At 44.0% G+C, this 21,882-nt stretch overlaps 1 long non-coding RNA gene across 1 annotated transcript; it reads left to right on the top strand.

Moving 5' to 3' along the window:
- Positions 1 to 3,540: 3,540 nt before the first annotated feature.
- On the top strand, positions 3,541 to 21,608 carry LOC121159540. The gene is made up of 3 exons (XR_005884386.1): positions 3,541 to 3,550; positions 4,620 to 4,626; positions 21,499 to 21,608. It is a non-coding gene; the product is annotated as an uncharacterized LOC121159540 (long non-coding RNA).
- Positions 21,609 to 21,882: the final 274 nt, after the last annotated feature.

The raw sequence follows: 21,882 nt of genomic DNA, 5'->3' as shown, positions 1-21,882 counted from the left end.
ACATTTTGAGGTTTTGGCAACTCAGAAGACTGGATGATTTCTGAAAAAAAAAAACTAGACTGAATATTATGAATATATGTATATATATTTAAAGTAGAAATTAATGTATACTTGAAGGTAATCTATCTTTCCACAATTATTTCATGGTCATGGATTTTGGATTGATGCTGGTTAATTGGCCAAATATGAATTATACATGTATATATTAAGGAAGTGTATGTGCATGTTAAAGAGTTTTTCCCCTTTATTTCATTGTAAAGAAAATCATTTGATGTGGCACTTCATAAAGCTCTAATACACATCAAAAAGCAATCCACAAACTCTTTGAGTACATCAAGAAAGATAATTTACATGGTTTTTAATCATGATTATGAAACTATAATTATGTTGTTTCATGTTTGTGGTTGAGTATATGTAAGGGAAAGTGAGTCTCCAAATAGAAAAATGTGGGCAATATTACACAGAAACCATATGAGAGCTGTGTGCCTCAGGTGCGAGTGTGTGCACACACACGGAGACCACCAGACCCTTCTTCAACACGTCAACAGCTTTCATATTCAAGAAGAATATCAGATTTTTCAAAATGTCGAAAAAAGTCTTATTTAATCAACTGATTATATAGAAATAGGTTTGAGAAATGCCTTCCTTTAATGTCATCATAAACTTTAGCTGTTGCCTGCAATTTCCAACAGCTCCTTCCTGCCAGGGCTCCTACAGAAAAAGCACAGGGAAAGCTCATCATTGCCCCAGCAGCTCATGTATCATTAGAGACCGCTGGGAGTCAGCCCAGTCATGGATCTGCACAGCTAAATGATTATGCACTTGTGGCCTTTTCCAATCCATTGGAAATAAACCCGATATTTATCTATCTACAATCACCCAGTTTCGGAGTCGAACAAATATGTAAGTTCACACACAGCAGAGTGAATCACATGTGGGCAAACCTCTGCCTCATACCAGGCTCCCCGGGCATCACCGCTGTGGCCAGTGGAGATGACAAAGGGGACTCGGATGCTCTGGTCCCTGGAGGTTTCCTCAGCCCCCAGTTTCTCAGTACATTCTCCCTAGCCACATTTTATTTCCTCCCCTGTGCAGCCAGAGTTGATTACTGGCCCTATTAGACAAATCCATCCTCCCTAGTCCATCACAGAAATCATGTACAAGAGCCTGGGGTTTTGCTGAGAAGCAATTTGGTCACCAGCAAGCCGGCCCCTTTTGTTAGGAAATTCAAAGAATAGCAGCACTGTAACTTTAACGAAGCCACAATTAGAGTGGCTTTCTTCCAGCACCATGTGTAATCTATTTTACCAGGGAAATACAAAGTTACTATCTATGCACACAATTTTAGCATTTCTGGTTTTTATGCCACCTTACTTACAAGAAACTCCCAGCTGTTATAATTTGTCTCATCCATTGCACTCTTGTAGAACCAGCCTTTGTTCGGTTTTTTTTCAGTGCCAGGGACTTGCTGGGTTTCACCTGATGTGATTTGTCCAGGCATTAATAATGCATCTCCAAGATGCAAGATGCATGAATTCCTTTAGTAACAGATCTGCTGGCTGAGGGCTGTATTGTATTGTACAGCTTTACTGCAAAAAAAAAAAAAAAGGCAAAGTAAGTGGACAAAGGGAAGGTCATCGGCCACAGGAGTGAGGCTATCAGCTGTTTCAGAAAATCATTCCAACTGATTTGTAGTGAAGGTAAGGATGTGCTGACAGAGTGAATATTAGACCAACAATTACTTTTAAAAGAGGTGGGGGGAACTTTTACCAAATCTGCACCTTGTCCCCACCTTCCCACAGAGAAAAGTGAGTTGCACTCACAGATGTGAGCTCTGGACGTCCAGGGTTTCTGGCTGACCCAAAGCCTTACCTACTACCTATTCATACTTCTTTTTCTCCCATCAGGCCTAGGGGCACCTTCCAGCTACCTTCACAGTAGCCTTGATGCATTTATTGTCATCGCTACCCATAAGCATTTTTTTCTCCTCTTCCTTTTGTGAAGAATTTGTATTTTCAAGCTGCTTTATAATCATCAATAAGTTATTTCTCACAATTATTCTGAAAAGTAGGGCATGGTCCTTTTCTCAACCTTACAGTTACGGGAAAGGAAGTGCAGAGGGGTTATCATGTGAGTAGTTTACAGAAATACGCATTCCCATGCGGGAGTAAGAACACATCAGGAGGTTACTCTTCCTCTTAAGCCCAAGAGCTGCCACTGGCATGGTAGTGGCAATAAGCGAAAGAAGAATGAGGGACCCAATTAGAAATAACCAGGTTACTTGGTAGACACAATCACAAACCCTGCCAGAAAATCATCCTGCTGAAGTCTGTTGGGTTTTTCAACCCAGAGCTAACATACCACCCAGCTCCAACAGCTCAGATAGTCTTAAGGCGCAATCAATTTACTATGTAACATTGAAATCAAAAAAGTTGAGCCACAGTCGCTTGTGCTGATGATCATTTAACTTCCAGTCTCTGCGAACACTCCTGACAAGATGTGTCAATATCCAACCAAACCACACTCTCAGCACGGTCATTAGAGTGGGTTCACCTGCCTCCTACTCCCATTCTCACTATGGCCACCCCCACACCACCCTCCCCCCCCCAATCTCATTTAATCAATAACATTTGCTTTCAGGGCAGCTCTCCTTTACTGCTGTTCCATCTCTGTCTGGGTTACCATAGCAACGATTCTCAGAGCAGTGTGATACCCAGTTTATACATTTCAGCCCTGTCACATGACCGGCTACCTGCTTCTGCTTTAATCATTGCTGGAGGGAACACTCAAAGTGGCTGCTTCCTGCTTCCTGTTGCAGTCCACCAAACTGCCATCATGTTTTACATTTCCTCCTTCTACCTGGAAAACACGTGTTAATTGTGCTGACTTCCACAGTGGAGCAGAAGGTGGGGAAGGTTGCAGGAGTCAGAGACAGTACCCAAGCTGCTGTGATCAGTCATCGCGGCCATCAGGCCCTACAGCTGATTCTCTCCATAAAGACCCTCTGGGATCTTACTTGTAGGGAGGCTGGGGGAGGGAGGCAAGGAAGATAGGTCCAACCATCCAACCTAAGCCTGAGTTCCCATCTTCAAGGGGATCCATGACCTCTGGACACTTAACTTCACTCACGACACCACTTCCTACGCCCCCTGCAAGGCAAGACCAGCAATGTGAGACCCTCAGGTTAAGCCTCCCCAGCAGCTGCTTGGAGAGTTCTGTTTAAGTCACATTAGAAACCTACTGAAACACAGCTAATGAGGCACACACGTCCTAACACATTTGGAGCTTTCCTGTAAAAACCATGTATAAGCAAATAGAAGGAGTCCTATCTCTGCAGCTCATTTACTGATCCTTGACCTCACCTTATGACGAGTTCATTGCCATTTCTAATCTCAGGGCTTCTGAGCAGGTTTGAGGCTGTTGGATCCATCAGTCATTTCGCGGAAGCTCATGAGGAGCTGGGCAGGAATGCACTTGTCTTGGCCAAGGGATTCTTTGCACAAGTCTCTGGTTACTTTTACTTCCCCCGATGAGGTACGGGGAGCCCACAGTTCCCCCAGGACTGGCAAGAGGCCTTTTATGAGCTCATTTCCACAGGGACAGCAACAGAGCTGGGTCAGGGGTGACAGCCAAGGACTCTCATATGTCCCGTGTGCCCCACAATCTTTATTCTCTGGAACAAAATATGCACATTCCCTCTTCAAAAGCATATGCTTTTTTAGTTTGTATATTTTTAGATTTCTTTTGAATTCATTTAAAAGGTAGAATGACGGGGGCAGGGGAAGAGAAAGAGAGAATCTTCCATTTTCTGGTTCAGTCCCCAAATACCTAGGACTAAGCCAAGGCAAAGCCAGGAACTCCAAGCTCACTTGGAATCTACCACAGGGACAGCAGGGCCCCAGGTACTTGGACCATCATCTACCACCTTCCTAGGTACATTAGCAGAAGCCTGCCTCAGAAGTGAACAGCTTGAACTCAAACCAGAATTCCAACACGGATGCCAGCACTGCAATGAGAAGTTTAAGCCACTGTATTATACCACCGACCCTACTTCCCTGTATCACGATAGTAGCCACTGTTAACAAACAATATTGTGAAGGCAAGAGACAAAGAGGGGTAAGTTTACAAGGACACAAACTTGTTGGGTTGAACTCAGAACTCAAGGTGGCCCCTGCAGTGCCAGGCGTGCAGGGGGACTGGAAGGTATCAGAAAGACGATGGAGAGGTCCCCAGGAAGAGATGGCACACTACAAAGAGAAGAACAGGAGCAGAGTGAGTCTTCAGGACCAGAATTTGCCTCCCTCACACACTTGACTTGCTGAGAATAACTAAGCAGCTTTCCCGGGGCCCAGAACGAGGGCTGGGGCGGGGGCTTCTGTGGCCATCAGAGGCCTGTTTCCTCTTACACTGTAGCTACCTAATGGCATCTATTCTGTTTCTTAGGTACCCACTTCCTGAAATAAGCAGTTTATATTGGAGCTAAAGTGGTTCTCTCAGGGAAGTCCTTAGGGGCCCACTCTGTGGGTTTTATTTCTAAGATACAATTTTAGATTTCTAAATTCTCAAAGATGTCTCTTGGAGGAACGAGTCCATGTTCTCATTTTAAAAGGAAATAGCAGCATGTCTGTCGTACCTGGCATTGAAGTCCCCTGTAAGACTCACTAGCCCTCCCCATCACTTCACCAGACCCAGAAACAGGAGATAAGAGATACCCAACATGAGGAAACTGAAGCACAAAACGATAGAATTTTCTAAGGACATGCACAAATGGAGGCAAAAGAGTGAAGGCTCCCACCCATTCCTTGCAGACCTACGTTAAGAGGGCATGACAAGCCCTAGACACTTAAAAAAAAAAAAAACAGTTGATCTTCTCCATCTTCATAGCTGAAAAATGAATGCTTTGTAAAAAATAGTCCCAGAAATTAAAGCCTAGGCTTGTGATTATTACGGTGATTTGTCAGTGGTAGCGTGTGAGTTTTGGAAGACGACCAGCTGTATTAACAAGAGAATAAGAGTACAGTTCATTTTTTATTTGCCTAATATAGATATCCTTGTCTTGCCAAGGAAAGAGCTAAAAAGAAGTGATGAAGAATCAGAGATGGAGCAGCCAAACTGACTTCGCAGAAAATGATTTAAACCTTTTGCTGCCTGCTAACACAGGAGATTTTTACTTCTGATTTATGTGAAGGACTGTCTGAACTGTCAGAAATAACAATATCTCTGACGAGAAAAGGAAAAAAAAACAGACAATTTATGTGAGTAGCTAAGACCATTTACTTATTGTCTCTACCATCTGACTCAGGGACTAGAAGTTAGGAAATATGTCACAAAAAAAAAAGAAAAAGAAAAAAAAAACAGTGGCCTGGATGTTGACAGGGAAAATGCCGAAAGAGGCCACTGCTCATCATGACAAAACGTGAGACGTACTGCATGGCTCGACAACCTGTTGCCTCCAAACTTCCCTCTTGCAGATGAAGTAGCGAGAATTGAGCTGTCAGCCTCATTCACCAGGCAGAAGCGGCTCCCCAGCTGTCCTGGCATTCTCCAACCAACACTGCTTTTCCTTTCTCCCAGCTATTTTCTTCTCTTCTTTGGCCTTTTATTCAACCCACCCCTGTCACCCTTAGTAACATGCTTCAGACAAAAGGATTAGCCCAGAGTTAAAGAACATGTTGCCTACCTAAGATGCTGAAAAATAGACCAATCTTCTTGGACTAATTTCAGAGGGAAAGAAAGACCAAAGTGCTTGAAATCTTTCAAAGCAAATTTAATGTTGACATTACATGAAGCTATATCAAGAAGTACATGGAGGGGAAAAAAGCAGAATTTTAAAATATCTTTACTTCAGCACAAAATAATTTGAAATTCATATAGTTTTTTCTTCATAAGACACATAATCCAAGAGCTTTAGAAGAACCTTTACAGACTGAAAGTTTTCCTATACTAAAGAAAGTGGATGCTTTAAAGTGAAGAAGTTGAGTATTTTTAAGTTTCAAAGGTCAAAAAAAGCAGCTTTTGTGGCCTCTGTCCACTCCAGCCAGAAGGCAGGTATGTGACATGAGGAGACAAGCAAGGAATAGGAACCGCACCCAGTATCAACACCCCGGCCTGCCTGAAGCAGAACCCTCAGAGCAGACCACACGTTAGGGACCACAGGATGGCATTGGTGGCTGTTCCCCATCCCCGGGCACTGGGGAGGCGAGGAGGCTGAGTGTGGCTTCTTCCATAATCTTCCCCCTTCTCCCAGATACAGGAGGAAGAGAAAGTCTTACGCACTTCTGTTGTGTGCTTTCATGTCAGGCATTTTTGTCACATCAACAATGCCAAGTGACATGTTGGAGGAACTAGGTCCTTGCTTGCACTGGCATAGGGTATCTTGCACTTACTTTTGAAATGCTTTGAGGTTAAAGCTTCAGCCATCATTCCATCTCAGTCTTGATACCACAGAGATGCCCACCACGGCCTTTCTTCCCAGGTCCATGTCATCTCTTTGCCAAAGAAATTATAAATCATTTCTACTATGACAATCTGCGAACACGCACTCTCTTCTGTTTTGCTTTAATAGCCTTCATTTCTTTTATCATCTCTCCTTTTTCACCTTGTTATATTTATTCTTTACATTCCATGCCTCCTCCCTTTTTCTCCGCACATTGCTATACAAGAGAATATACTCATTCTTTATATCAATATATCAGTTGCTTCGATGCACACATCCCCTAAACAAGGGAGGACAACCCCTCCCTTGCTCCTAAGTCATAGCAAATGAAAAGTTGTATTTATAGCTTGACCAAAATGAGTTCAATAAAGAGGATAATAAAACCTTGTCCATTTAAGCCAAGGAAAGGACAAAAATATCCCACCAAGTATGATCATCATATTGGTGGTCCCAGGCAGTGGAAACATCCACAGCAATGAGATGGGAGGATGGAAACATACAAAACTGTCATTATTTGCATACGTTGTGATTATCTATGCAGAAATATAAGATAATCAGCTGGAAAATTGCTGTGACTGATGTGAGAGATAAATAAGATTGCCAGATACAAGATCAATATTAAAAACCACTCGTCTCTTCATTTATCAACTTCTCATTAGAAAGCATAATGAACAAAGGAGCTTGACACAATATCAAAGCGCTAAAATTAAATCAAATGATAAATGTGCAAAAGACTCAACATTATACATATAATTTCCAACAAACAACTCTGCATATTGAAAAAAAAGTCAGAATAAAGTTGGCCAACTAATTTTAAATTGAAATAGGAGAGAAAGGGTTAAAGATATTCGAGGAGAAAAAAATGTGTACAGAAATTTAGAAATAGGACCCAGCACAGTGGCCTAGCAGCTGAAGTCCTCCCCTTAAATGTGCCAGGATCCCAAATGGGCACCAGTTCTAATCCCGGCAGCCCTGCTTCCCATCCAGCTCCCTACTTGTGGCCTGGGAAAGCAGTTGAAGACAGTCCAAAGACTTGGGACCCTGCACCCAAATGGGAGATCTGAAGGAGATTCCTGGCTCCTTGTTCCTGGCTTTGGATCAGCACAGTACTGACCATGCTAGTCACTTGGGGACTGAATCATCAGATGGAAGATCTTCCTCTCTGTCTCTCCTCTCTGTATACCTGACTTTCCAATAAAAATAAATAAATCTTTACCAAAAAAAAAAGAAATTTAGGGATAAAAAAGTGATGTGAACTCGAAATACCAGAAATTAAATATATTTTGTAGTTCTGTAAATGTAAGCAGAATGGTATTTTTAACGGTGTGTGCCTACAGATCAACAGAAAAGAATGAAAAAAAAGAGGAACAAAAAAGCACTCTAGGGCCACAAGAAAAGGGAAAATGCATGTAATGAATGTCATGAGGAAAGTTATATCTGTATTTTGGAAGAAAATTCAGATTCCTGTGTCATTCCATGTTCAAAAACTAATTTCAAGTCCTGCATAGTAGCTTAGCAGTTAAAGTCCTCACCTTGAACGTGCCAGGATACTATATGGGCACCAGTTCTAATCCTGGCGGCCTGGCTTCCAATCTAGCTCCTTGTTTGCAGCCTTGTTTGCAGTGGAGGACAGCCCGAAGCCTTGGGATCCTGCACCCATGCGGGAGACAAGGAAGAGGCTCCTGGCTCCTGGCTTCAGATCAGCACAGCTCCAGGCATTGCGGCCATCTGGGGAGTGAATCAATGGACAGAAGATCTTCTTCTCTGTCTCTCCTCCTCTCTGTATATCTGACTTTTCAATAAAAATAAATGAATCTTAAAAAATTAATCTCACTGCAACTTAGGAGTTAAGCAAATATATATGTGTGTGCTTACAAACGCTTTTTAAGATTTATTTATTTCTATTGGAAACTCAGATATGCAGAGAGGAGAAACAGAAAGAAAGAGCTTCGGTCCAATGGTTCACTCCCCAAGTGGCCCCAATGGCTGGAGCAGAGCCAGTCTGAGGCCACGATCCTCCTCCATGTCTCCCATGCAGGTGCAGGGTCTCAAGGCTTTGGTCCGGACTGCATTGCCAGACCACAGACAAGGAGCTGGATGGGAAGCAGAGCCGCCAAGATTAGAACTGGCGACTATATGAGATCCCAACGCATTCAAGAGAGGACCTTAACCACTACAAACTTTTTAAAACACTTACACTTTAACCGAAAAATTTCATTTCTATCCTAAAGAAACATTTGGACTTGTTATCAGAGATGCATAAAATGAAAATTACTTTGCGTTTATCCATAGAGAATGGTTAACAAAAAGGAGCATAGAGCCACTTATGGAGTACATGTGGTGTAATACTAGAAGAGAATTACATTATATGAACTGACATGGAAAAGATGGGTAAGGCATATCATCAGGTGAAAGCTTAACTCATAAAAGAACATACATAACCTGAAATCATTTACAAACACATATTCATCACATACTCACTTATGCACGCAACAACAACAAAATTGTCACCTAATCCATGATGGGAACTAGGTCAACTAGATGCTGATCTCTCTCTTCTGCGATTTCCTTTGCTGGGCAGGCAGACAGAAAACAAGTAAACCAATAAAATACCAAAGAAACGCAGATGATATACTAATTTTCTATCATAGCTGTAGCAAATTACTGAAATGTAGAAGCTTAAACAACATAAATCCACCGTCTCACAGTTGTTAAATTCAGACATCCAACATGAGCCTCGCTGTACATGGGCTGCATCCATCTCTGGAGACTAGGGAAAAATCTACTTCTTCGCTCATCCAGGCTCCAGCACAATTCAGCTACCAGTCATTGTAGGACCCATATCAAAAGATGGAATAAGGTTGGGGGACAAAGTGCTGATAGGCATTGTGGCATCAGAGAAGCCCTTTGTGAAGAAATGGCACCTGAACCAACTGCCATGGGCAAAGCACTATAGGTGCGCATGTAAATAGAAAAGGGCAAGAAAAGTTACAAAAGTAATTCAAAGTTTGGGGGAAAATATAATTAAAACTAAGCCTATTTTGGTGCAAAAACATTTTTAAATTCATGCATATAAAATATCTCTATAAAATTGGTAGGGGACCTCAGGGATTGGGATGATGGAGCTTCTAGCAGCATGGCAGCTCCTGGGGGTACCTGAGTCAGGTTGGACTCGATGCTCAGAGCCCTAGCCCCAGCCACTGCTGCCATATGCATGTGTGAATCCTGGGCTTGAGGAGGGAGACCAGAATGCCAACTGGCATAGGCAAGCCCACTTGCTGCCTAGAGGCAAGCTCTGAGGCTTTGGGGGTATGGAATTACTGCCTAGGGATAGCCATGGATAAGGCCACTGTGTGTGTTAGATGAGGAATGAATCCTGAGGGGCTTTCAACAACAGAGACACTGTACTTGCGGGTAAGCAAGGGGACTGAGACCTGGTGATTTGGAGGGGAGAGACAGGAAGATCAGTATAGGTCAGACTGATACACCAGCCCACATGGGAATCCTGAGTAGGGCTAGTTAGCATGGAACATTGCTGACCCATGCACACCAGTCCACATGAAAGCTAGGACTGGGGACCTGTCTAGCATAGCTAGATTCCAGTACCTAACTGAATGTCAAGAAAGGGATAGGACACATTAATCAGGGCCATGACACTAACCAACATGTGAGAGAACCAGGTCCAGGAGTAGATTCTGTGGAAAATAAGTGAGCCTAATCCTGTGGAAATACAAGTCCCGCTGGTTAGCTCAAGAGTTGGGGTGGTGATGGGCTGAACTAGGTGTGACATAGGAACCTGCCATCATTCATGGGTACTGGGACCGAGAATAGGCTTTGCAGGTCCAGGCTGCACACCCACATGTGCATCCCAAAATAGGGTGTGGGGCGGGCCAGGCTGCAACATTCATCAGCAAATACAAGGACAAGATGGAAGGGCTGGCTATGCTGGGCGAGGGCCCTATACCCACTTGTATGCTTGAGATCTAGGTCTGGGAACGGGCCAAGTGGGAGAACATGGGAAATCCCCTAGTGGGTCATAGCTCCCAGTGAAGAGCACATGGTCCAGCCATAGGTGTTGGCAAGCTGAGTAAGATAGCTCCAACTGTTGGAAATGGATATGTTGGTTATGGAAGGGGTTGGAATGGGCAGGGCCAAGTAAACCTTAACTCACTGACAAGTGCAGAAACCAGGTTGAAGCGCAGGTCATGCCAAGCTTGGCTACCACACCTATCAGTTTGCATGCGCCAGGGATGGGAACAGACAGCAAGGCCACATTCCAGCACCCACCAGCCAGAGTTGGAACTGGGGCAGACCAGGTCAGGCAAGGCTATAGCATCCAAAGGCAAAGGCAAGACAGGTGAGGGAGTATGCCAAGCGGGTCAGAGCAACCACTGGCACACACAAGATCTATGGCTGGGAACAGGCCTGGTTGGGGAGCTAAGGGAATGCCCTGGGTTAGCTGTGGTTCCCACTAGTGTGAAGGCCAGCGTGGGAGCTACTGTCTAGCATAGCATGGCTGCAGTGTCCCTTGACACAAGTGTGGACGGGGCCTAGAGTGCAAGACTGGGCTAGGCTCCAGCATCCACTGGTGCTCGTGAGAACCAGGGTATGTATAGGACAGGCTAGGCTAGGTCTCTGCCCCTAATGAGCCAGGTGTGAGCTGTGTCTTTGTGTGGACCAGGCTTGGCTGGGCTGTAACATCCAACAATAAAAGAAAAAAAAAAAAACAGAATGGGTTGAAAGCCACTGTTCCTGCTAGGACAGGAGATGAACTAAGTAGGGCTGGTCCATGAAAGGGCGCAAAATCTTGTACTGGGAAACATTCTGATGAAGGAACTTGGGGAACTACTCTGGACACAGTCCCTGCAGGTGAGCACAATGACCACAATAGGGAGCAGCCCAGTCCAGGCCAGGGAATGTTACTCACAGGCATACATTTGGTGCAGATCACGGGCAAACCAGACTGGGCCAGTACACATCACCTACTGGTGAATCAGAGTGCCAGAATGGAGTGTGAGTCATGCCCGGTTGGATTACAACACATGTCAGTTCACCTGTAGGCCAAGACTGAGGACCAGCTGGGATGGTCTAAGATGTAACTTCCCTCTAGCATGAGATGGAACTGGAGGGGAGGGGGAGGACTAGGCCCAGCCTGGCTACAGCACCCACTGGCAAACGCCAAGATGAGGCAGGCCATACCAGACTGGATTGCAGTACCCAACCAGCACATATGAGACCCAGGGAGTGAAGGGGGCAAACCCCATAGGAGGGCTGCATGGGGCTCCCCTGCTGGACCACCACTCGCACTGGTGAGCATCAGAGTTAGGATGGGTATAGATCAGGTCAGGTAAGGCAATAACACCATTCAGCCTCATGTGAGTTAATCAGGGGAAAGCCAGACTGGGTTGACTGTTCCTACTGATGTGTGCACAAGCCAGAGTGGGAATGAGTTGGTTGAGTTTTGCCTTAGCATCAACTGGCAGACATTGGTACTGGGGAGCTAATTCTGTCAAGTTGAACTGCAGAACCACCTGGAGAGTGCAGGATCCAGGAGTGGGAGTGGGTCGATAGGGATACAGTGGGCACCTCCCTCTTGGGTTGCCACTCCCACTGGTAAGCATGAAAACCAGGACTGGGGCAGGCATAGCTAGACAGAGAGTGGCACTCACTGGCATATATGAGGGGTGGATAGTGGAACTGGTTGGGTTGAACTAGGTTTCAAGGCCCATTCATACATATGAGAGCAGAATGGGATGTGACATGGACTGGACCAGTCGGCTGTAAATACTGGCAAGTACAATAACCAGGGCAGAGGGGGTGTCGGGGAGACAGCTTAGGTTTATTGTGGGTCACTCTGACTAGGCTGCAGCTCCCACTGGCTTGCATGAAGGCCAAGTGTGTGGTCAGTAGGATCAGGCTGGGCTCCAACAACCTTTGGTTTGTGTAGAATACAAGGCTCTAGGCAAAACTGACCCAGTAATTGCAACCACCAGCGTGTGCATAGGCTGATTTGGGCAACGGTCTGTGCTGCACCCTGTATTGGCAAGCACACACAAGAGTCAGATCTGAGATCACCTCAGATGAAGTTTCTTTGGAGATCCCTCCAGCTGAATTGCTGGGCTCAGAGCCCCAACCATGAAGAGAATTGTGGGTTCCATGGTCTGACCTTGGAGTGCATGTGTCAGAGTTAAGCATGCTCGATGGCTTAGACAGAGCAGTGGATGGCATGTCCAGGTGCACATGGAGGATATGGCAGTACATTGGCTTCTGCAGAGGACACCTGGTACCATAACAAAGGATGGAGGACAGAACAAATGAACAACCTCAGCCAAGTGTTGACAGTGAATATCTGGGCAAACGGAGACTTTAAGGTGGACTATGTCAGCCAGTGGATTCTGAAGCGATTTCATCGTTATTGGAAAGGCAAGATTGGCAGTAATTCAGAACTGCTGAACTATCAAAACCTCTTGAGCAGGACCCTCAGATTATGCCCCACATCAGGGACCCTGGGATGGCTGGAAGGCTGAGTAGTGATCTCACCCACCTTCCTTTAGCCCTTGACCTTTATCACCCTAATCAGCTATGTAAAAATCATCAAAAATAAAAATAATTAAAATAAATTTTAAGAGTTGATAGGAAATAAATATTACAAAAACAACTAAGTATGGATTTCAAAATTATTTGCAACAGATAAACTTATCTTTTCATCTGATCTGTTTGCAAGATATCTTCTGTGTTCATTTGACAGGCAGAGAGAGACAAACAGGTCATCAGAGTTCCCATCCACTGGTTCACTTCCCACAGGCCCACAAGCATCAAGGCTGAGCCAGCGTTAAAGCTGGAAGCCAAGAACCCTGCTGCCTTGGAGAGGTCTGCATTGGCAGGAGGCTGCAAGCAGCAGCCAAGGCCAGGACTTAACACATTCAGTTCCAGAAACCTTAACTGCCTGGCCAAATTTCTGCCCCTCTGCAAAGTTTTTCTATGACCCTTTAACATCAAACTGCTCACAGGCTCCCTCTAGACAGAAGAACGGCACCCAAGGGTGAGAAATGACAGCCTCTACTCATTCATCTACATCCTGCCATTTGCTGGAATGTTTTAGCTATATAACTTTTAAAATTATTAGTGTTTATAAATATGTAGAAACGGGAAAAGAGAATATCTTTTCTTTGGGCCCCAAGGGAACCAAGAGAGTCAAAGACTTGGGGAGTCATAAAAGTGAATCCAATTCTAAATTCCAACATCCATATCTACAGAAAATAAAGATAAAGCTTCGTCTTGGATTCTGAGGAAACATCTATTGTAGGGGGGAGTAATAAATCAATGCCCTCTCTCTTCTGAGTCTTGAAGGAAAATGTGCTTGCCAATAAGTCATCAGCAACCTTGGAAACTTCTTGCGGCTGTAACTTCCCCGGTGTCTAAGTTCTGACTTGGTGCTCGTTTTCTCAGCCCTCAACTTCTCTCACATCAGCTTTTGTGGCTTCCCATGAAAGACACTAAAAGCCTCTCCCCAAATGAGGGCAGACAGAAGAGACATTACCTGAATGAGCTCTCCAGCGCAACAGTCTGTCACAGCAAAAAGGGCAATCGTTCTGTGATGCGTTTCTACTGCTCAAGGCACAAACAAGGAAGACATAACAGGAGGGTCCTTAAATGTGCCTGCAGGGCACTGAACAAAACCCAAGACAGAAGAGCAAGGGCCCTCAGAGTATACAGCAAAGCACAACTTTCAGCAATTTGGGAAAGTTTCAAAACTCCTACAATACAACTGCAAGATTGTATGGGGTGTGTGTGTATGTGTGTGTGTGTGTGTGTGCGCGCGTGTGTACAGTCATACATGTTATAACCAACATTATAACTCCACTGGAACAGATATGAACAATGAAAAGTGATGAGAAGTAAATAATGACTCCAGCTACAAATGAAAGAGCTCATATTTAAGCACTAATCACAGAGATTTGTTTTCTCAGGCACCCTGGCTATCAAAGATAGGAATTCTCTGAGTAATATGTTTACAGTAGTCTAGTAGACAAGTCTGTTTGAACGTCCCTTCATCAGCTGAAGGGTGACAAATCCAAACCCCAACATATCTTGCTCTGCTCAGAAGCACTTGCCCCTCCCAGCCCTTCCTGCCCGAGATAGGAATGCCCTCCCTTTCCTCATCACTCAAGCCTGAGAACTTTGGGTCATTCTTCATTCAGCCCTCACCTCTCACGCGTCCTCTGGGAGAGTAGATGAAATATAAATCATCCACAGATAAAAGTAGCATTTAATCACCCTTTCCACCAGGTTCTCACCATCAGCCCCTGGGTGGAGGGTTTGTCCCAGAAGTGGTTATCACACACGCTTCCCCAGGGACCTGCTCCTCCCGATGCAGGTCAGTGCAGTTTCTCTGGATCACACCGGCTGGCCAGCACAAACAGCCACATTATCATCCTTGACCCAGTCAAGTGTCTGAGTCTCCTTCCGGTTTGCCTAAGGATTCAAAAGCAGGTCAGTAGAGCCCAGTCTTCCTGAGGCCCCACAATGCTTGAGTATGTCCATATATCAACCTTGGACTTCGCTCTTGGCCAAACAGAGCCACAGGACCCAGCAGCCTCTTCTTCCTGCTATGCAGCTTTGTGACAATCTCCTTCCTCCATGGGCCCTGGTGTGAGGCTCCTGGGACCTCACCTGCAGTCTCTCACCTGAGGTCTGCACCTGCTACCACCTTCAGCCCAAGACGTAGCCAAGCAAGAATGGCCACTGGTCATTCAGCCTTTGTAGCTCAAGCACAAACCTAAGAATGAAACCCCACAACACCACAGAAGCCCATATATACATTATTCATTTGAGAAGCAGAATGACAAAGAAATGAAGAGACACATGCAAAGAAAAAGATCTTCCATCAGCTCGTTCATTCTCCAAATAGTTGCAAGTGCCCAGTTTGGACAAGGTCAAAGCCACAAGTCTGAAACGCAGTCCAGGTCTCCCACAAAAACATGGGCCATCTAGTGCTGCTTAGCAGATTTAGCAGAGAGCTGCACTGGAAATGAGGCACCAAGATTTTCACTGGCATGCGTATGGAATGTTGGTATTGTAGGCAGTGACTTAACCTTCTGCAATATAATAACCACCCCTAGTCCAAATACTTTCCACATCAGAGAAAAGGAGAGGAGAGTGAGATAGAAAGAGGCGGGGGAGAGAGAGAGAGAATTAGAGAAGATTGGGAGTGAGGAGTGTCTAGAAACACAGATATATCCATATACAAATCTCTATTTCCAAATTAAACTTCATTTCATTTAGTTTTTCTAGCCTCAGATTTGCTTTTGAGTACCCACTGCAAGGAATAAATAGGAACCTTCTGGAATGAAAGTTCTAGTGTGGGACATTGACAATGAAAAGATCAGCAGACATATGTAGGACTGTGTCAGGCAGGCACAAGCTGATGAGAGAACCAAGCAGAGAACCACGCTGGACCTCCTTAGCTGAGACCAACCCACAGGCCTCTCTGCAGCAACAGGTTATTCTGCTGACAGTGCCTATCTGAGTCCATAATAAACTCACTGTTTTCACCCATTAAAAAATGGTAGACACATTCTTTCCATTTGTGCTTGTTTGCCAGGGCTGCCTAATAAAGCACCACTAAATGGACAGTTCTGAAATAATACAGAAATCTGTTGTTAAGGTGGGGCATTTGGCACAGTGAGTTAACTCACTGCTTGGGACATCTGCATTCTATATTTGTTTAGGTCCTGACTACCGCACTTCCAACCCAGCTTCCTACTGATGCGCTTGGGAGGCAACAGATGATGGCCCAAGTTCTTGAGATTCTGCCACCCTCATAGGAGATCTGGATGGAATTCCTGGCTCTTGGGTTCTGCCCAGCCAAAATCTTAGCTGCAGGCCTAGCACAATAGCTCAGTGCTAAATCCTCGTTTTGTATGGGCCAGGATCCCATATGGACACTTTTCCTGTCCTGGCAGCTCCCACTTCCATCAAGCTCCCTACATGTGACCTAGGAAAGCAGTAGAGGACAGTCCAAGGCCTTGGGACCCTGCACCCACGTGGGAGACCTAGAAGAGACTCTGGGTTCCTGGCTTCGAATTGGAACACTCTGGCCTTTGCAGCCTCTTGGGGAGTGAACCAGCAATAGAAGACCTTTCTCTCTGTCTGTTTTCCTTTCTGTATGTCTGACTTTTCAGTAAAAATAAACAAATCTTAAAAAAAAAAAAAAACTTGGTTGCTGTGGGCATCTGGGGACAGAACCAGTAAATGGAAGACATCACTCTGTCTTTCCCTGTCTGTAGTTGTGCCTTTCAAATAATTAATGAGAGAGAGAGAGAGAGAGAGAGAGGAAGCAATGCAAAGTGGTATCTCCCAATTTGGAGGCCAGAAGTCTGAAATCAAGCTGTTGGCAGGGCTGTGCTCCCTCTGAAGTGCCAGGGAACGCTGTGCCCCACACTTCTCTGCCAGCTTTTCCAGCTCCTCAGCTTGTGGCAAAACTCCAGTCTTCATGTGGCATTCTCCCTGGGCAGGTGTCTGTCTCTAAACTGTCCTCCTTTATAAGGATAGTACTAGGGTTAGTTTAGGCCCATCCTATTCTAGAGTGAGCATCTGTGAATTAATCACACCCGTAACAGCCTCATCCGATAAGGCCACATGTTGAGATACTGAGGGCTAGGGTGGCAATGCATGGATTTTAGGGGACACAGTTCAATTCATCATTTCAGCTCCATAACAGAAGAATCCAGCGATTTGGGGCAGACCCTCGGTGATCTGACCAACACTTCAGGGCAGGGCTTAGCTTTCTATTCTGTCTCCTTCCCCATGACTGAGCTCAGCATGGAATAAATGAGTGGGTACTTGTTGATGGTTGATTAATGCTACATTTTACACTCAGATTTTAAAATGTGTGTGTTATCCATATTGAGGTAGTTTGGGATTTGTTTGTGTGCCAGCAACAGATCTCATGCTTAGCAGATAGGAAAACTTACATGGTTTTAGGGTCTGATATGATTAGTAACTGCTCCAAGAGACCATGTGGAATAAATACAGCTAGCATCTAACGTAGCGCCAGCCCCCTTTGTCTCGCAGGCTTGGTCCCACAAGTGCTGAGCTGTTTCGCTCAGGCAAGGTCAGCAGAGGTCACGTTTGTTCAAGATTCTGGAAGCGAGTCTAGTGAAAGTGCAGCCTGGGGAAGGCATCCATCGTGGCCTTAAGGCAGCGAGCCCCTGCCCAGCCTGGGGATACACAGCTGCCCAGCCAATCTCAGAGGGGCAAACTCCTGGACTTCAGAGACACAGCCCAGGGCCACTAAACAGAAACCTGGCCAGTGAGGAAGCAGCTGTTCTTGGCAAACAAAAAAACGATGCCCTAGGCAAAAACATAGCAAGAGGGAGCCAGGAAAAGCTTCGTTCTGAGGAGCCACTCCCCCTCTAAACTAATTTTTTCAACCAAATACAAAATGGTAAGCCTGTTCCAGAACAAACGATATGGTAGATTCTTTTGCTCTAAATTCTCTGTAATTAGAAATTCCTAGAAAGTCTTCTCTGGTCAAAATACTCAGCAATTTTCTCCAAAAAGTATACTCCATATTGTGGTTAGTTACTTAACTGTTTGTTTGTTTGTTTGTTCATTAATGTAGCACAGGCAGTAAGATGCTGTGTAAGTGTAGGAAGAGCTGCAATACACCAAATTGTATTTTAGGTCCTGTTGATTGTTTCTCTATCTTTTTATCTCATAAACTATTAATGACAAGCTACTTTCCATTGTTGAAAACTATATTGATGTTTATACGTGCAGAAACAGCAATGTCTAATGAAACACATGTTTGATGCCTTTGCTAGGTTCCCAGTGTGCATAAGAACTGGTGAACCTGAAATTCAGGGCGCATCCTGTTTTTCTGTTAAGAGCAGTAACTGCAGACACAGGGGTACTTTAAAATGATTCTGGGGGAAAAAATGGAATCAAAAGCAAGTTTATTTGGGAACAAGATTAAATTTGAAACACATGCAAAAAACTTGAAAATTTGTTTTAAATGGTATTTTCAATCACATTTTCCATGAACTTTCTGAATATCCTTCATATAACTGGAATGAGGTTAAGTGAAATTTCCAAAGGGCCATTCGTAGCTAGGTTAGAGGACCTAAACTACAGATTTTGACATTCCTATTAATGAAAAATATTGAATTACAATCAAAAATTGTATATTTACTATGTAATGGAGCTTTGCGCCAACCTTTTCTCAAATCTTTCAATTTCATCAAGGAAATATAGCTTAGAAATACTATGTAGCTTGCTGATCATCAAAGCCAGTACTAGAAAGCATTTGGAATCAAATTCTAGTTGTTCAAACTCTAAACCCTATGCCTACTTGAATTCAACTACATAGATAAAAGAGGGAAGGTAATGAAAACATTAATGATTACAAGCCAGAAAAAAAAAAAAAACCACCAGTGCATCCTTCCAGATAAATAATTCATTAACATAACTGCTGTGAAAAAAAAAAGGCAAATTCCAAAGGCTAAACTGAGGCATCGAATGACTTAGTAACAATGAACTTCCTTTGAAACCCAATTGTGTATATATGAAATATCAATTTGGACTATTTTGAAGGTAAAAGCACTGGAGACTTATAATGATAAAAATTATACGATAACCTTTTATGCAACAGGCTTATTGAACTGAACATTACGTTCGCGATGCTATTCTAAAAAGAACTCGTCATGCTGGGCTAAATTTTCCAAGAATGCAATTTAAGCCCACAGTAAGGTGTATTATAAAATGAATGGAATACTGTGGTTCAAACACAGCCCTCCGAATGGTCCATCTGTGGACCTTATCTCGCCGATTCTCATTAAACCGTGATTTCATTTCTCCACACCATCAGAAGCTCACTCCTGGGCAGTCGTTCAGCTGCCCGGCAAGTCTCACAGCACATGCAAATATGAATTAAAGGCGGCCACCCCACAAGAGGAAGTGTGAAGCACAGGCCCAGCCATCACAGATGGGAAAAAGAAATTGGTGGTCCCAGCAGGCCTCCTGTTTATTACCCCCCCGAGGCCTCATTTGGAGCACGGCAGTCACGCACATGCATGCAGGTGCACACTACCACAGGCACATGCACGCGCGGATGGAAAACACGTCCCCACCCTCCACATCCCAACCACTCCTAAGGTTAAAGATTTGCAAGAGGATAAAATCCTGAAGCCTTTGCAGGACCTTGTCACCGCTCACATTGCTCTCCCAGGCAGGCTTGTTACAGAAGGTATGTTAGCCTCCTCCTCCGTGTGGGGAAATTGGAAGGTGAAATGTCACCATTTGTCCAAAGCTAGAAGGAAAATCAAAGACAGAAGGCAGAGGGAGGATTTACCTGTTCTCTGGCCTCCTATAATATGTGCTGTGTACATTTCTAATGTCCCCCATTGGTTTCCACAATACAGTCAAGTTATTTGTGAATTTGTCTTTTTTCCCATATGTGACAGGGTGGGGGACAATTTGAATGCATAGATTCAAACATTTTCCCATGGGAGCTGACGTTGTGGCACAGTAGATTAATATGCAACCCACAATGGCAGCATCCATATCGGCATCGGTTTGAGTCTGGGCTGCACCAATTCTGACACAGCTCCGTGCAAATGACCATGAGAAAGCAACATAAAATGTTCCAAATCTTTGTCCCGTTGTACCCACTTGGGAGACCTGGATGGAATTCTAGGCTCCTGACTTCAGACTAGCTCAGCCTATGCCATTGCAACCATTCCTTATTAAAAGTCTGGATGGAAATATCAACTTCCAAGCATCTATGTCTTTGGCCTTCTAGCCAGCCAAGCCATGGATGACTACAGCCAGTGCCACCGTGACAGGGAGCAGAAGCCCTTCCTAGAGGAGCCCAGGAAGCCCACAGAGTTACAATAAAAAGGCAGTTGTTTTTCAGCCACATGGTAACAGACAAGCAGAACTTTGATCCTGATGCTGAAATGAGATGAAATTTAGGGAGAAGGAAAAGGCTGTGGGGGAAGAGGTGAGTGGCAGTCCTTGTGCAGAAGGAATCATTGTTACTGGAAGTACAATACAAAAACCAAGGTAACTGTCCAAGATGCCCCCCTAATGAATCCCAACTGTGATTAGTCATGACCTTACATAGTCCCCTTTCACAGAAAACATGTGACCAATAGAATGTGACAGAAATGTGACTTCCAAAATTACATCAGAAGCAATCTTAGGCATTTTGCAAATTTTGCTGTGGAAGAAGCCATCCAGTGTGAGACAAGCTAAACTCCTCTGTGAAGCAAGTTAAGGAAAGGCCCAAGGTGGGCTGGGGAAGGGAAGGGTGTACTGAAACAGCTCTCAGACAACATTCCAAACACAGGACTGAAGAAGCCATTAGGCTTCTTTCCCATCTAAGAAACTCAAGCAAGAATCCTTCAACCAAGACCAGACAATCCAAAGAACTTGGGGAGATGATATTAAATTATTTTTACCTCCAAAGTTTTGGATTGGTTTATTATTTTATAATGGGCACTTACATTTCACTCTCCAATAAACAAAATTAGCTTTTCTTTGGGGAAATGGTTCATTCTGAAATTTTGACAGGGAAATAAAATATTAGCCCAAAATATCTTATAATGTCAGAAAGTAAGGAAGTGCTTAACATACATACTGATGATGATGAGATGAATGTCAAAGCAATGCAGAAGCATCCCAATGGGTAGAGTTTTTTTGAAAAAATAAAGAATGAAAATTAAGTAACTAAACATTTTTTTAAAAATAAGTAGAAGAAGACATTGAAAAATGGAGGAACTTACCATGTTCCTAGATTGGCAGGATCAACATCATCAAAATGTCCTTATTACTAAAGTAATATACAGATCCAATCCAATCACAATCAAAATTCCAACAGCATTCTTCTAAGAAATAGAAAAGAAGATACAAAAGTTCATCTGGAAATACAGAGACCACAAATAAGCAAAGCTATCCTGAAGAATAAAAATCAAGCTGGAGGAATCACAATTCCAGACCTCAAGACATACTACAGAGCAGTGGTCATCAAACACAGTCTGGTACTGGCACAGAAACAGAGCCAACTAATCTTTGACAAGAAAACTGAAAACAATCCAGGGAAAAAGCCTGATCTCTCCAATAAATGCTGCTGGGACAACAGGATAGCAGCTTGCAAAAGTAAGAAGCAAGACCCACACCTGTCACATTATGCAAAAATCAACTCAAAATGGATCAAGGAACTAAATCTACACCCAGAAACCATCAAACTATTAAATGAAAACATAGGAAGATATAGGAATGGGGAAAGACTTTTTGGAAAAGACACCAAAAGCACAGGCAATCAAGGACCAAATAAACAAATGGGACTACATCAAACTAAAAAGCTTCTGCATAGAAAAGTGAAGAAGTAACCAACAGAATGGGAGAAAATCTTTGCGCACTACACAGCTGATAGGGGACTA

Source organism: Ochotona curzoniae, unplaced genomic scaffold (assembly GCF_017591425.1).
Source record: "Ochotona curzoniae isolate NIBS_2020 unplaced genomic scaffold, NIBS_Ocur_1.0 contig_43, whole genome shotgun sequence".
In the NCBI taxonomy this organism is placed as follows: Eukaryota; Metazoa; Chordata; class Mammalia; order Lagomorpha; family Ochotonidae; genus Ochotona; species Ochotona curzoniae.
This window is presented reverse-complemented; position numbering and strand designations above follow the sequence as displayed.